General features: G+C 48.8%; 1 protein-coding gene across 3 annotated transcripts in view; it reads left to right on the top strand.

The window, feature by feature from the left end:
- Nucleotides 1-15,162, top strand: part of LOC119969228 (rho GTPase-activating protein 6-like) — a 782,573-nt gene that overhangs the window by 306,445 nt on the left and 460,966 nt on the right. The window lies entirely within an intron of this gene.

A 15,162-nucleotide genomic window follows, 5' to 3' on the forward strand; every position in this document is an offset into this window, starting at 1 on the left:
GCCAGTTACTTACATGCATTATTTGGCGTTGTGTTCTTTTATATTTCATTGTTTAAAAAAATATCGTAAGACAGTCTGCAAACTGCTTACATGAACACTGTCTCCGTTTCAGAATATGAGTAGGGGTTGTTGAAAAGCTCGTTGCTCATTGCTGGGTGCATGAGTGGTCGTATAGGAAACGAATGCACAAATTACATAGATCTTGCTTCGTCGTGAAAGGAAACTGCAGCAATGGAAACGGTACGATTAATATAGTCTTACACGCATGCCGTTTCCTCTGTAGCAATGACGAAAGCAGACATCAAAAGTTCTGAAACCGTTTGCATTTCCTGGGTGCTAAAAAAGAACACTACAAAACGCTGACAAGTCATGTCCAGCTTTTTGTAATCAGAGCTGCTCCCCTCCCCGTCTTGCTCGTGCTGACCCTGGGTTCAGTTTAACAAATCCTGTCTGTTCAGTCGTAGGCCTAAAGTTTACCAATATTAACAGCAACAGGTCAGAGTAAAAGAAACTGCTTTCAGAAACCCCTGTTATCCTTAAATATCCCCCCCTCTACCTACAGGGCAGTGTGTACAAGCTGCAGGGTGGGCTATAGCAAGTCACCAAAGCTTCATACTCAGACCCATGACCTCCATCACCTAGAACAGGAGAGCAGTGGACACAAGGACCCATCACCTCCAAGTTCCAGTGGCAGTCACACACCATTCCCAGCTGGGCATAAATCTCCACTCTTCCACTGGTCACTGGATCAAAATCCTGGCACTCTCTCTCAAATGACAATGTTGGTGTACCTCTACCACAGGTACAGGAAGAAGGCTTACTGCCACTTTGTAGCAACCAGGGCTGGGCAATAAATGCTAGTGACATACTAGTGATGGCCTACATGCTGAGAATGTTTTTTTTTTAAAAATCCGACATCATGGACAATCACTGCTGTGGAACACGGCATCACACTCAGGCTAACTGGTTAGATACTGTGCTTTTTCCTGAGATGATTTTATATTTTATAAATGCAATATGATTTTTTTTCCTCTAAATGCAATATGATTTTATTTCTCTACTGATCCATAATTTCAGGAGCTGAGATGAATGGGGAAAATCTGCCCTCCGCCTCTTTGGTTAATTTTACTGTTTTTAAAATTGCGTACTGACATACGATTTTTTAAAATGTGGCAAATTTAAAAAAGAACTCTGTTGCCAGGGAGATGCCTGAAAGTGTTTAAAATGAATTGAATCTATTCAGAAGTGCTCAGCTGCAGGTTTTTGTTTGTGAACTAATCCCAGCATATCTCTATGAATTTGCACCTAACAACATTCACTTGAATTGAAACCTGTACTAAATTGGCTCACCTCACCTATTCTCCAGTTACAATCATCTGTCTAGTATTTTATACAGACATTGTAAGATGGGTGTGTGCCAACCCATTTCATCTTGGCAGTTTGGCTTTGTCACTCAGTGGTATTTGTGGTAGAGCTTTTGCATTGTATTTTTAGTTGGGATTATCGATTGAAGTTGGACTAAGGTGCTCCTTTATGTAACATTTTGCCACAGAAAAATCTAATGTTTGTTTACCTTGATCCAGTGTCATTGGCTTTTTAAATGGGGCAACCAGTAGACTTGTAACGTATCACATTGATATTTTTCTATGCATGTTGCAGTCAGATGTGCTGCTCCCTGTATGGTACTACCAAATGCATTGGTTCTGTGTGCCATTCTGCACTGAAAATTCCATTGGAGATTTCTGCATCGGAGTACAATCCACCTACAATAGCCTCCACAGATAATAAATATAAATCATATAGATAGGCAAAATATCTTGTTGCAGTACCGCTCTTCCCAGACTGAATGACAAACGTTGTAGTAAAATTTAGAAAGCAGAATATGGCGTGAAACGTGTTCAGAAAAACTTGGGTGTATTTGTACAAGCAACACAGAACGCTATTATGCATATACAGCTAGCAATTAGGAGGGCAAATGGCATTTGGTCTTTCTTGTGAAAATAACGAAGCCTTCGAAGGTTCTATGAAACGGTAGCACAGTGGTTTGCACTGTTGTTTCATAGCACCAGGGTCACAGGTTCGATTCCTGCTTGGGTCACCGTCTGTGCGGAGTCTGCATGTTCTCCCCATGTCTGCGTGGATTACCTCCCGGGTGCTCCGGTTTCCTCCCACAAGTCCCCAAAGACGTGCTTGTTAGGTGAATTGGACATTCTGAATTCTCCCTCCGTGTACCCGAATTGGCGCCGGAGAGTGGCGACGAGGGGCTTTTCACAGTAAATTCACAGCAGTGTTAATGTAATCCTACTTGTGACAATAATAAAGATTATTACTACTATTATCTGGGGCACTGTGTGTAGTTTTAGTCTCCATTTCTAAGAAAGGATATACTAACCTAGAAGGCAGTACGGCAAAGGTTCATTAGATTGGAATGAGCGGGTTGTCCTACGAAGAGAGGCTGAGTTAATTCGGCTGATACTCACTGAAGTTTAACGGAATGACAGATGATCTCACCGAAACATTCAAGATTTAAAAAAATAAATAATTTTTATTCAAGTTTTTTAATAACAATAACAAATTTTCTCCCCGCAATTTAAAACAAACGAGGCGTGTTTCCACACCAAAACAATAAAAGAACTCTTTCCCCCCCCTTAAAAAAAATAATAACATAGCAATACAAGAAAGAAGAAAATAACATAACAAACCCACCGCCACAAACCCCCCCCCCTCCCCCACCCCCGGTTGCTGCAGAGACCGACCACTCTCCACCCCTTCACCAGGAATCGAGAAAGGGCTGCCACCGCCGAAAGAACCCCTGTACCGACCCCCTCAGGGCAAATTTCATCCTCTCCAACTTGATGAACCCGGCCATGTCGTTGACCCAGGTCTCCGAACTCGGGGGCCGCCTATCCCTCCACTGTAACAGAATCCTGCGCCGGGCTACTAGAGACGCAAAGGCCAGAATGCCGGCCTCTCTCGCCTCCTGCACTCCCGGCTCCGAAGCTACCCCAAAGATCGTGAGCCCCCAGCCTGGCCTGACCCTAGACCCAACCACTTCCGACAAAATCCCCGCCACCCCCTTCCAAAGCCCCTCCAGAGCCAGACAGGCCCAAAACATATGGGTGTGGTTTGCCAGGCCACCCGAACACCTCCCACAACCTGTCTTCCCCTCCGAAAAACCGGCTCATCCTTGCTCCCGTCATGTGAGCCCTGTGCAGCAGCTTCAGCTGAATTAGGCTGAGCCGTGCGCAAGAGGAGGAAGAATTCACCCTCTCCAGGGCGTCTGACCACGTCCCATCCTCAATCTCTTCCCCTAGCTCTTCCTCCCATTTCGCTTTGAGCTCATCTACTGAGGCCTCCTCCTCCTGCATCAGTTGGTAAATAGCCGAGATCTTCCCCGACCCACGTCCCCAAAAGCAACCTGTCCTGCACCCCCCTTGGCGGCAGCCATGGAAACTCCTCCACCTGCCACTTAACAAAGTCCCTGACCTGCATATACCTAAAAGCGTTCCCGGGGGGAGGTTCCACTTCCCCACCAGCTCCTCCAGAGTCGCGAACTTCCCATCCAAGAAGAGGTCCCCAAACTGTCTGATGCCTGCCCTGTGCCAACTCCCAAATCCCCCACCCGTTCTCCCTGGCGCAAAACGGTGATTGCCCCGTATCAGGGCCCAAACTGAGGCCTTCACTTCCCTCCCTATGCCACCTCCACTGTCCCCAGATTTTGAGAGACGCAACCACCACCAGACTCGTGGAGTACTTTGCCGGGGGGAGTGGAAGTGGGGCTGTCACCAAGGCCCCCAGACTCGTAACTGCACAGGACGCTACCTCCAGTTTCTTCCATGCGTCACCCTCCCCTTCCGTCACCCACCTGCGAATCATCGCCTCATTCGCCGCCCAATAATATCCACACAGGTTGGGCAGCGCCAGGCCCCCTACCTCCCTTCTTCGCTCCAAAAATACCCTCCTTACTCTCGGGGCCTTCCGCGCCCACACAAACCCCAGAATCGACTTATTCACCCTTCTGAAAAAAGCCTTCGGGATCAACATGGGGAGGCACTGGAAAAGAAACAAAAACCTCGGGAGCACTGTCATTTTAACCGACTGGACCCTGCCCGCCAACGAGAGCGGCAGCGCACCCCACCTCCTGAACTCCTCCTCCATCTGCCCCACCAGCCGCGAAAAGTTAAGCCTATGCATAGCCCCCCAGGTCCTAGCCACGTGGACCCCAAGATACCTAAAGCTCCCCTCAGCCCTCCTCAACAGGAGTTCCCCTATCTCCCTCTCCTGACCCCCCGGGTGCAGGACAAACAGCTCGCTTTTCCCCACATTGCGCTTATATCCCGAAAAGTCCTCAAATATCCTCAGCACCTCTGACACCCCCTCAGCCGGGTCCGCGACATACAGCAGCAGATCATCTGCACACAGCGACAACCGGTGCTCTTCCCTCCCCCCGCACAATCCCCCTCCAACCCTTTGAGTCCCTCAGCGCCATGGCCAGGGGCTCAATTGCTAACGCGAAGAGCAGGGGAGACAAGGGGCACCCCTGCCTCGTCCCTCTGGAAAGCCGAAAGTCCTCTGACCTCCTCCTATTCCTCACCACACTCGCCACCGGGGAGCTGTACAGCAACCTCACCCAGCTAATGAACCCCTCACCAAACCCAACCTCCGCAACACCTCCCACAGGTAACTCCATTCCACCCTATCAAAAGCTTTCTACACATCCATGGACGCCACTATTTCTGACTCCCCAGTCACTGGCACCATCATCATAACATTCAGGAGCCTCCGCACGTTGGCATTCAATTGTCTCCCCTTTACAAACCCCGTTTGGTCCTCATGAATTACCGTCGGGACCACATCCTCCACCCTCCTGGACAGCACCTTTGCCAACAACTTGACATCTACGTTAAGGAGCGAGATCGGCCTATAAGACCCACACTGAAGGGGGTCCTTGTCCCGCTTCAGGAGCAAAGAGATAATCGCCCTGGACATCGTCGGGGGCAGAGCCCCCGCCTCACTGGCCTCATTAAGAGTCCTCACCAGCAGTGACACAGCAAATCTGAAAATTTCTTATAAACATCCACCAGGAACCCGTCAGGCCCCACCGCTTTCACTGTCTGCATACTTCCCAACGCCTCCACCAGCTCCTCCAACTCAATTGGGGCCCCCAAACCCTCCATTCGCTCGTCCCCTACTCTTGGGAACTCCAGCTTATCCAAAAAGAGGTCCATCCTGCCTGCTTCCCCGGGGGGTACCGACCGGTACAGCCCCTCATAAAAGGATCTGAACACCCCATTGATGTCCTTTCCAACCCGCACCAAGTTCCCTCCTGCATCCGTGGCTCCCCCAATTTCTCTAGCTGCCTCCCGCTTCCAGAGCTGGTGAGCCAACATCCGACTTGCCTTCTCCCCATACTCATACACCGCCCCCTGTGCCCTCCTCCGCTGCGCCTCCGCCTTCCGGGTGGTTAAAATATCAAACTCCGCTTGGAGACGGCGCCGCTCCCTCAGAAGCCCCTCCTCCGGGGTGTCTGCATATCTTCTATCCACCCTGACCATCTCCTCCACCAGCCTCTCCCTCTCGACCCTCTCCCCCCTCTCCCTGTGCACCTGAATAGATATCAGCTCCCCTCTAACTACTGCCTTTAGCACTTCCCAAACCATCCCAACCTGCACCTCTCCGTTGTCATTGGTTTCCAGATACGCCTCTATACCCCTACGGATCCGCCCGCACACTTCCTCTTCTGCCAAAAGCCCCACATCCAACCTCCACAGCGGGCGTTGATCCTTCCCCCCTCCCCCCAGCTCATGGTCCACCAGATGTGGAGCATGATCAGAAATGGCTATCGCCGAATACTCCGCCCCCACCACTCTCGGGATCAGCGCCCTGCTAAGCACGAAAAAGTCAATCCGGGAGTACGCCTTATGAACATGGGAGAAAAAGGCTTCAAAAACCTCCACGGGTCCACCCCTCCCATCTGATCCATGAACCCCCTCAGCACCGAGGCCGCTGCCGGCCTCCTGCCCGTCCTAGACTTCGAGCGATCCAGAGCAGGATCCAGCAACGTGTTAAAGTCCCCACCCAGAATCAATCCCCCTGTCTTCAGTTCCGGGATCAGGCCCAGCATACGCCGCATGAAGCCCGCATCATCCCAGTTGGGGGCATAAACATTAACCAAGACCACCTGCTCCCCCTGAAGTCTCCCACTCACCATCACATATCGACCTGCACTATCCGCCACCACTTTGGACGCGACGAACGACAGGCTCTTACCCACCAAAATTGCCACCCCACGATTCTTTGCATCAAGCCCCGAGTGAAACATCTGTCCCACCCAAATCTTTCTTAGCCTGACCTGATCCGTAACCCTGAGGTGCGTCTCCTGGAGCATAGCCACATCCGCTCCCAGCTCCCTCAAGTGAGCCAAGACCCGGGATCGCTTCACCGGACCATTCAGCCCCCTCACGTTCCATGTGACCAACCGAACCCAAGGGGCCATCCCCTTCCCTCTACGCCGATCAGCCATTGCCCTTCCTCAACCCACCACGTGCCCAGGGAACCCCCCAAGCCCGCTCCCCACGGTGGCAAACCCCCCTCCCAACCCCCCCTTTTACCATCCATTCCCTCACAGTCCCTGCAGCAACAACCCGGCACCCCCCCTCTGCTCCTCCCCCCCCCAAACTCCCCCACCCCCCCCCAAAGCTAGGGCCCCCCCTAGCTGCGTTACCCCCAACATTATGCCTCCGTGAGTGAGCTGACTTCTGCTGACCCCGGCTACTCCCGCCATAACCACGACCCCCCCCGGATGCAACACAACCGCCAATCCCTCCCTCCCAGCACCGGCCCCGCCCCCAAATCCTCCAGCGTGGGAAGAAAGCCCGCGCTTCCAACCTGAGCCCCGCCCCTCGACCAACACGCGGGAAAAAGACGGACACATGACCCATCGGGACCCCAAACTACTCCCCAACCCACCAGTGGAAAAAACAAAAAAAAAGCACCACAATAAATAACCAACAGCCCCAAAGAAACCCCGAAAGAACCCAAATAACCATAACAAAAATGGCGAAAACAAACTGGAAACAACCATCAGCAAACACAGCCACTATGGGCGAAAGGATACCTAAGAGGGCAAAGCCTCCAGCAAAGTACATTTCCCCCCAGCCCCCCAGTCCTCAGTCCGAATCCAAGTTCTCAGCCTGGACAAAAGCCCAGACCTCCTCCGGAGAGTCAAAACTGAGCTGGCGGTCCTTGTATGTGACCCAGAGGCGAGCCGGCTGTAGAAGGCCAAACTTCACCCCCTTCCTGTGGAGCACTCCCTTCGCTCGATTGAAGCCATCTCTTCTCCTCGCCACCTCCGCGCTCCAGTCCTGAAAAATCCGAACGTCCGTGTTCTCCCACCTGCTGCTCCTCTCCTTCTTCGCCCACCTCAACACGCACTCCCGGTCAACCAAGCGGTGAAAACGGACCAGCACCACCCTGGGCGGTTCGTTCGTCCTGGGCTTCCGCTGCAGCACTCGATGGGTGCCTTCCAGCTCCAGGGGACCACAAAACAACCCCGCACCCATCAGCGAGTTGAACATTAGGACCACATAGGCCGCCAAATCCGAACCTTCCAGCCCCAAGGCCCAAAATCCGTAGATTCTTCCGGCGGGAGCGGTTCTCCATCTCCTCCATCCTCGCCTGCCATTTCTTGTGCAGTGCCTCGTGCGACTCCACTTTCACTGCCAGGCCCAAAAGCTCATCCTCATTCTCCGAAGCCTTGTGCCGCAGCTCCCGAATCTCCCCGGCCTGAGCCGTCTGAGTCACCACCAGCTTGTCCAGCGAGGCATTAAACGGCTCAAAAATCTCGGCTTTGCGCTCCTTGAAGTGGCACGGGAGCAGCAGGAGCTGCTCCCGCGGCCACTGCTGCCACGCTGCTGCTGCTTCCCTGCCTGCCGCCATTTTGCTTTTTCTGCCTCTCGCCTTTCTCTGTGGTAATACCGACTTCTGGATCACTCCACTGCGAGTCCAGTCCATCCACTGGCTGCTGGGCACACTGGCTGTGTTTCCCCCTGGGGGAAAAGTTGAAACAGCGCCGTTGCGGGCTCTTAAAAGAGCCCGAAAATCCAAACAAAGCAGGAGTTGCCGAACGTGCAGCTTAGCTCCGCATTGCCGCCACCGGAAGTCGAAACATTCAAGATTATTGAGTGGATTGACACAGTGGACACTGAGAGGTTGTTTCACCTGGCCAGGGGAAGTATAGTCTATTATTTATTCATTGGATCTGGGCATTGCTGTTTGGGTCAACATTTACTCCTAGTGGTGCACTAAGGCAAACTTTTGTATGTTTCCATAGCTTGTAATTCCCAGAACAGGTCGCTTGTCTGTCGCCAGGATCTTATACCTTGAGAGGGATGAGATGGACACAAGGGAAAGGCTAAGCAGATTGGCAGCTGCATTAGTGTTGGGGTAAATGGAGTTGCAAAGGTTAGGCAATCAGGATTTAGAAAATGTAGTTGGAGCAGTGCATTTCTTGGGATGGACACAGAAATAAGTAGGTTGGAAGTATGGAAAGGCATACAAGGAAATTGTTGGAGATGGCCCTGTCTGCAAGAGAATACACAGAATTAGAGAAACCACGGGAATGGCAAAGTCATACTATGAATATGGATGGGGGAATTTGTAGAGTTTTATGCATGACAGATTGACTTCAGAGGAGAGGGGGAAAGAGGAGCTGAGTTGAAGAGTGAAATCCCAAAGGTGCGGAGTCGCTCAGCGCAGAAGCTCGGGAAGAAAAAGTAAAAGTATATCTTGGTGAAAAATGTAGGGCACGGCATCATTATCGTGAAAAAGTATTGGCAAACAAATGAAAAATGTTGGCAAATACTAATGTAGTGACATTGAACCAAAGTCATTGTGCTCTTTTTGTGTGTCGTTGAATGATTTTTTTTCTCTTCTTCCCATATATACAATCCTCTCCTGGAGAAACGGAGTCAATTTTCAGAATATGGTTCCACAGGCACCTTGTTCCATATCTAAGGGTGACCATAGACACTGAATGCTGGCAGACTTTCAAGTGTGCGAAACATCACCAGCAAGCCCCACCCTATGTGGACATTTGTACACTCTCAAGTTAGCAAGAGGTGTTCAACAGCAACACACTGTTGGAAACCCTCCGATTTTTAGACTTTCATTTGTGGTGTTGATACTGCAGTGGCAACTGAGATCAGCTAATTCACTAATGACCATTGATCCAATCGGGGATTTTCTTCAACTGTGTGAGGTCCTTACTTTGTGCAATAAACTACACCAAATCATTACAAAAAAATGGCAGCGTCCCTTCCAGCTCTTCATCATCCTCTAAAGGTTCGTGATGACAAGGCAGAAGAATGACTAACTTGACAGACATCAGCTTTACTTCAGTTAAGAATACTTGTTTGTGAGATGTTTTAAACTAAATCAGGTGCTTCCTATGTCTTAAACATGCAGATGTTTGCTAAAGACAGTTTGCAAAAGAGACTGCAAAAGAAGCATTATGTGGGAAGAGGGCAGGAGTAGATGAGGAACTCTATTTACTGGACTAGCGGAATAGTGCTTCTACTCTCTCCGGTCATTTACTGGTCGTCTTCCGTTTTGGTAGAGAAGATGGCGGTAATTGTTTCTACTGGTGGAAGGGTCAGTCGGCTGAAGAGATTTAGGATTATTAGTAAGCAAAATTCCCTTCAATAACTTAGCTGATTGTCTACATGTGGAGCTTCCATGTAAACAGTGGTCTGAATAATGAGGTTGCAGACCGATGGCATGTTCCACGTCCAGAGGTCAGCGGCCTTCTGACTTCTGGGCCCGCCATCGGTGTGCACCTGGTATTTCTATATTTGCCGCCAATTAGCAGCAAGGGGGTGTTATAGACCTACTGATATCCCACCCAAGAGCGGTGAAGGACCAGGAGGTCCGATCACTGACCTGGAGCAAGGCAATGGTCAGCAGTTTAAAGGATTCCGTGGCATGGGACAGTCTCATAACCAATCGAGAGTGCATCTACTCCACATAATGAAGGTTTATGCATTTTCCAGTCTGGCCAGGTAAGTCAATTTAAACTTCAGCTAAACTTTGCCAACCATGTCAGTCTTCACAGGTGGCAGAAATTTTAAAAATCACCAAGTCTCCCACCTTTTGTCATCGAGGAGTTGTACATTTCTTACATATTTCCATGCATAGATGGCTGCGCTGTTGGAGCGAGGGGAGAGGCATTCTAGAAGGGGCAAAGCTGCCCCAGATTCAATCTGGCTACCCTTGGTGCCAACTCAATCAAAACATGGGAAAAGGAAGGGTACAATTTCACAAACTCCTGTAACAGTGGCAAGACGTACTCTGGAAACCTTTTCCTCATCCCTAGTGTTATGGCCATCCATTTTATCACAGCCAGGGCTATCAGCAGGCTTAGTCCCTGAACTCATCATTGGCCTCATCCTCAGAGAATTGGCCTCCATTTAGTGTGTCATCATTTCCAAGAGGAACTCCTTTTTATTTGTTTTTTAAATGTTTTTAATTTTTTCCAATTGAGGGCAATTTTAGCGTGGCCAATCCACCGACCCTGCACATCTTTGGATTGTGGGGATGAAACCCACGCAGACATGGAGAATGTGCAAACTCCACACGGACAGTGATACAGGGCCAGGATCGAACCCGGGTCCTCGGCGCCGTGAGGCAGCCGTGCTAACCACTGTGCCATTGTGCTGCCCGAACAGCTCCTTTTTCTTTCTATAAAAAACAATTTTATTCTCCTTTTTCACATTTTCATCAAATAACCAACAATAACAAATACAATGGCAATCCCCTGGCCAACAACCCCTTTATCCTACCCACCCCCAAACAACCCCCAACATCTTAAATCCAGAACAAGAAAGAAAAAAGAATCAAGAATTCATTATCATCCGTATATAATCACCAATAACCTATACATTCCAAACCTCCCCCTAATGTTTGATGTCATCCAATTCTTGAAAGTGCATGATAAACAAAACCCATAAGTTGTAGAACCCTTCCATCCTTCCCCTCAACTCAAACTTCACCTTCTCAAGCATTAAGAAGGTCCCCTGCCACACCGAGGCACAGGGCGGAGAAGCTGAACTCCACCCTAACAGGACCCACTTATGGGCGATCTGCGAGGCGAAGGATAAGACATCTGCCTCTGCACCCGCCTCAAACCCCGGCTGGTCCGACACCCCGAATATGGCTTCTGGAGGCCCTGGTTCGAGTCTCACCCTTGAGATTATGCTAAAGACCTCCCTCCAATACCCCACCAGTTGGACAGGACCAAAACATATGAACGTGATTTGTGGGGCTCCTCCCACAGTGTTAACAGCTCTTTTTTCAATGGTGATGTTATGCGGTGCACAGAAAACCATGATCATCAGGGACACATGTGAGGGGGATTACTGTGATGCATTTCCATTTCTGTCTGGGCATCATAATTGCATCTTCAGGAGACCGATGGTCTGCTCCACCAGGCCCTGGTGCTGGTGTGGCTTTCATTGTACTTCCTCTCAGCAGCAGATCTGGGCACTCTCACAGGTGTCATTATCCTTCTTTTCAGTTGATAGCCTTTATCACCTTGCAGCCATCCCTCCAAAGAATTGTTGGTGGTGAAAAGGTTTTGAATCTGTGAGTTCCTAAGTATATCTGCGCTGTGACTGTTGCCCGGTTACCTGGCATACATCTGTATGGCCCAATTATGGTCATACCAGTTGCACCTTGATCGAGTGGAAGCACTTTCTGTTTATGGAGATGCATGTGTTTTGGGCCAGGGTTTAGAGAACCCCAAAGTGTATCATGGAGTTCACCTGACCCACAACTTTTAATAGATTGTGGTATGGGGAGCACACGACCCACTCTACAGGTGTGGTACAGCAGAAATGGAAAAGTAATTTTTAAAGAAAAACAATGTTTATTCGATGAACTCAAGTTAACCTTTTTGAAACATACAGTGAACATCTTAGCAACCATCAATTCAAATACAACCCCAAAGAATACAACACTAAGTAATCCTTAATAACTTCTCAAACAACATCAGACAAAAGAAACACCTTCTAACAGAAGCACATTAGGTTTACATTCACTACTGAGAACATTTATAATTCTGAATTCACCAAATGATCAAGAGATAGTCTTTTCATGGCAGAGAGATCAACAGTACACTTGCTCTGTCTGGCTTCAGCTCCAACACTGAAAACAAATATAAAACACACCCTGCAGCAAACAGCCTAAAACAAAAGTAAAAAGCTGACAGACAGCACAGCTCCACCCACTCTCTGACATCACTGCAAGAGTAAACACCCATTTCTGAAAGGTACACTCACTACAGATATTTATATACACACCCATTTATGAACACCCTTTTGTTAAAGCTAATCTCACATGACACATGGTTGGCCAGGCTTTAGGGCTATGTGCATGCAGTTAATGGCTCCCTGCACCCTGGGGACACCAGCAATTGCTGTAAATCCTCAGGCTCCATCCATTTGACTTGGACATCCTGCATAAATAGGATTTCATTCTCAATCCTTTGGAACATTGCATATGCGAACACCTCGATACAATGGTGTGCAGCAGCTGTTATCCAGCGGAGGTCTCTACAGTCTGCCTGGAATGAGCCTGTTGTGAAGGGGTAAAGCATCACTGTAACTTTCAAAGGGACAGACATCAAGTGGCCCCCAGCACAGCTGGATGAAATTTTCCCTGCGATGATCTCACAAATAATGTCACAGTGGCTCTTGAAAGCCTGGGCCATCTTCTGTATTGAATCTCCCTCAGTTGCTGGTAGCTAAATCTCTGCCTGTATACTCTTGCAGCAGCATAAATCGTCTGTGCCTCTGCTGGGGTTTCTGGATTCCTCCAGACCCTCAGGGTCTTGTGCTGCTCTGTCCCTTTCCTGAAAAATCACAACATCCTGGGCCTCCATGTGTTCCCTTCTTCCTCTCACCCTTCTCCTCCTCTTCCTCATCTTTCTCTCCTCCTCACTGGAAGATGTGTCTCCAACTGAGACCACAACCCACACCTGTCTCAGACACTTGTTACCCCAAGGTCACGGTCAGGAAAATAATCAATGAAGAGTGTCCTCCTGATGAAACATTATCCAAAAGGTTCCTCTGCTCATTCACATGAGCAGTCCCTGCAGTTAATGAAGTGGGCGGCACGATATCACAGTGATTAGTACTGTTGCTTCACAGCTCCAGGGTCCCTCCCATGTTCAAGCCCCAGCTTGGGTCACTGACTGTGCGGTGTCTGCATGTTCTCCCCGTGTCTGTGCGGGTCTCCTGCGGGTGCTCCGGTTTCCTCACACAAGTCCCGAAATACATGCTTTTAGGTAATTTGGACATTCTGAATTCTCCCTCTGTGTACCCGAACAGGCACGGAGTGTGGCGACTAGGGGCTTTTCACAGTTGTAAGCCAATTGTGAAAATAAAGATTATTATTGATTGCAAAGCTGAGACTCCAGTCTCCGCTGCAATTTTAAAACCCACACAAACATGCTTGCCTATTGGAAAAACAGATTCCCTGCCTATCATGGTTTTGTATGAAGGAACACATGAGTTGGGCCATGAATGATGTTAATTGGCTTCTGAATTGCAACCTAAATAACACGGGAGGGTTTCTGACTCTTTGAGCCGCCCGCGTGACATATTATCACAAACTCGACGTGATGATGTGTCAACGGCACCAGACATCATCATGCCGCACAATACGCTTCATGAAGCGAGGGCTGCTCCTGATCTGGGAGGGTATTACTGTATTCAGCCCAAAACATGCCTACTCCTGGTCAGAAATCAAGCTCTCCAACTCAGCTTGATGATCGCCTCCTGCTTTCAACTTCTCCCAATTCCTCTTAGACCTCTGGCTGCCACGGGGCTCCATATCTTAAAATCCCTGCTGTTGGTACGATTTACAGGTCAAGGGGTCACCAAGTCACTTGAACCAATATTTCTTATTATTCAAAAATTGTAATGGTTCCCTTTACAATTGATTAAAAAACTCCTCAAAGTCTTTTTCCAACATTTTTAAAAACAAGTCTAGTTCATTTCAACATAATTAAAGGCTTTCCTTTCTGTTACAGCTTCTAGTTCAAAGGCAGACACACTGGCTGGAATTTCCCAGCCCCCCCCCCCCCCTCCCCCCTCCCCCAATCCCCCTTCCTCTAACGTTACACAGGCAGCTTCTCACTCCATGGATACCTTGACTCCTTCAGCCGTAGCTCAATTGGCGGCACTCTCAGCTGAGTTGGAAAGTTATGGGTTCCAGTCCATGGTCCAGGCTGATCCTTGAGTGCAGTGTAGGAAGTGCCAACTTTATTTGGAGATTGTTGTTTGCCTTTTCAGGTGGACATAAAAGTTCTTAATTTAGAGTAAAGTGCTTTGGAATATCTTGAGGTTGTTAAAGGTGCTATATAAATGCACGTTCTTTCCTTTTCCAGAGCAGACTGAGCTTGGGTAATTAATTTCTGCCAATAAGAGCACAGCTAAAAACCTAACTACACTAGTTATAAGTTACTTATCGATCACAGTGAGATTTATGAGTGCTGACCTATGCTCGTCCTTTCCCTTCTGACTATCCAGTTGAGCTACCCGAGTAATCTACTACAGGTCTACTTTAATTTAGCTCAATTGACTGGACAGCTAGCTGGTTTGTGATGCAGAACAAGGCCAGCAGTATGGGTCCAATCCCCATACTGGCTGAGGTTATTCATGAAGGCCCACTTTCTCAACCTTGCCCCTCGCCTCAGGTAAAATCACCACCAGTCAGCTCTCCCCTTCAAAGCAGAAATCAGCCTTTGGTCATCTGGGACTATGGCGGCTTTACATTACCTTACTTTAGTTACAGAATAAAAGTAATTCCTGCATAAAATGAAAGAAAGACTTGCATTTATCGCCAACTTTTCATGGCTTTCGGACATCTCCAAATATCCTACAGTCAATTAAAATTTCCTTTGAAGTGTCGCCACTGTTGTAGAAAATGCAGCAGCCCATTTGCGCAGCAAAGCCATACAAACAGCTATAAGATATAAGACCAGATAAGCTATCTTAATGATCGTGGTTGAGGGATAAATATTCACCAGGGCTTCGGGGAGATTTTGCCTCCTTTTTAAAAAAAAAAATAGTTTTATAGGATCATTGCTCTATTTTTCTCTTT

The sequence above is a fragment of the Scyliorhinus canicula genome, chromosome 7 (assembly GCF_902713615.1).
Source record: "Scyliorhinus canicula chromosome 7, sScyCan1.1, whole genome shotgun sequence".
Lineage (NCBI taxonomy): Eukaryota > Metazoa > Chordata > Chondrichthyes > Carcharhiniformes > Scyliorhinidae > Scyliorhinus > Scyliorhinus canicula.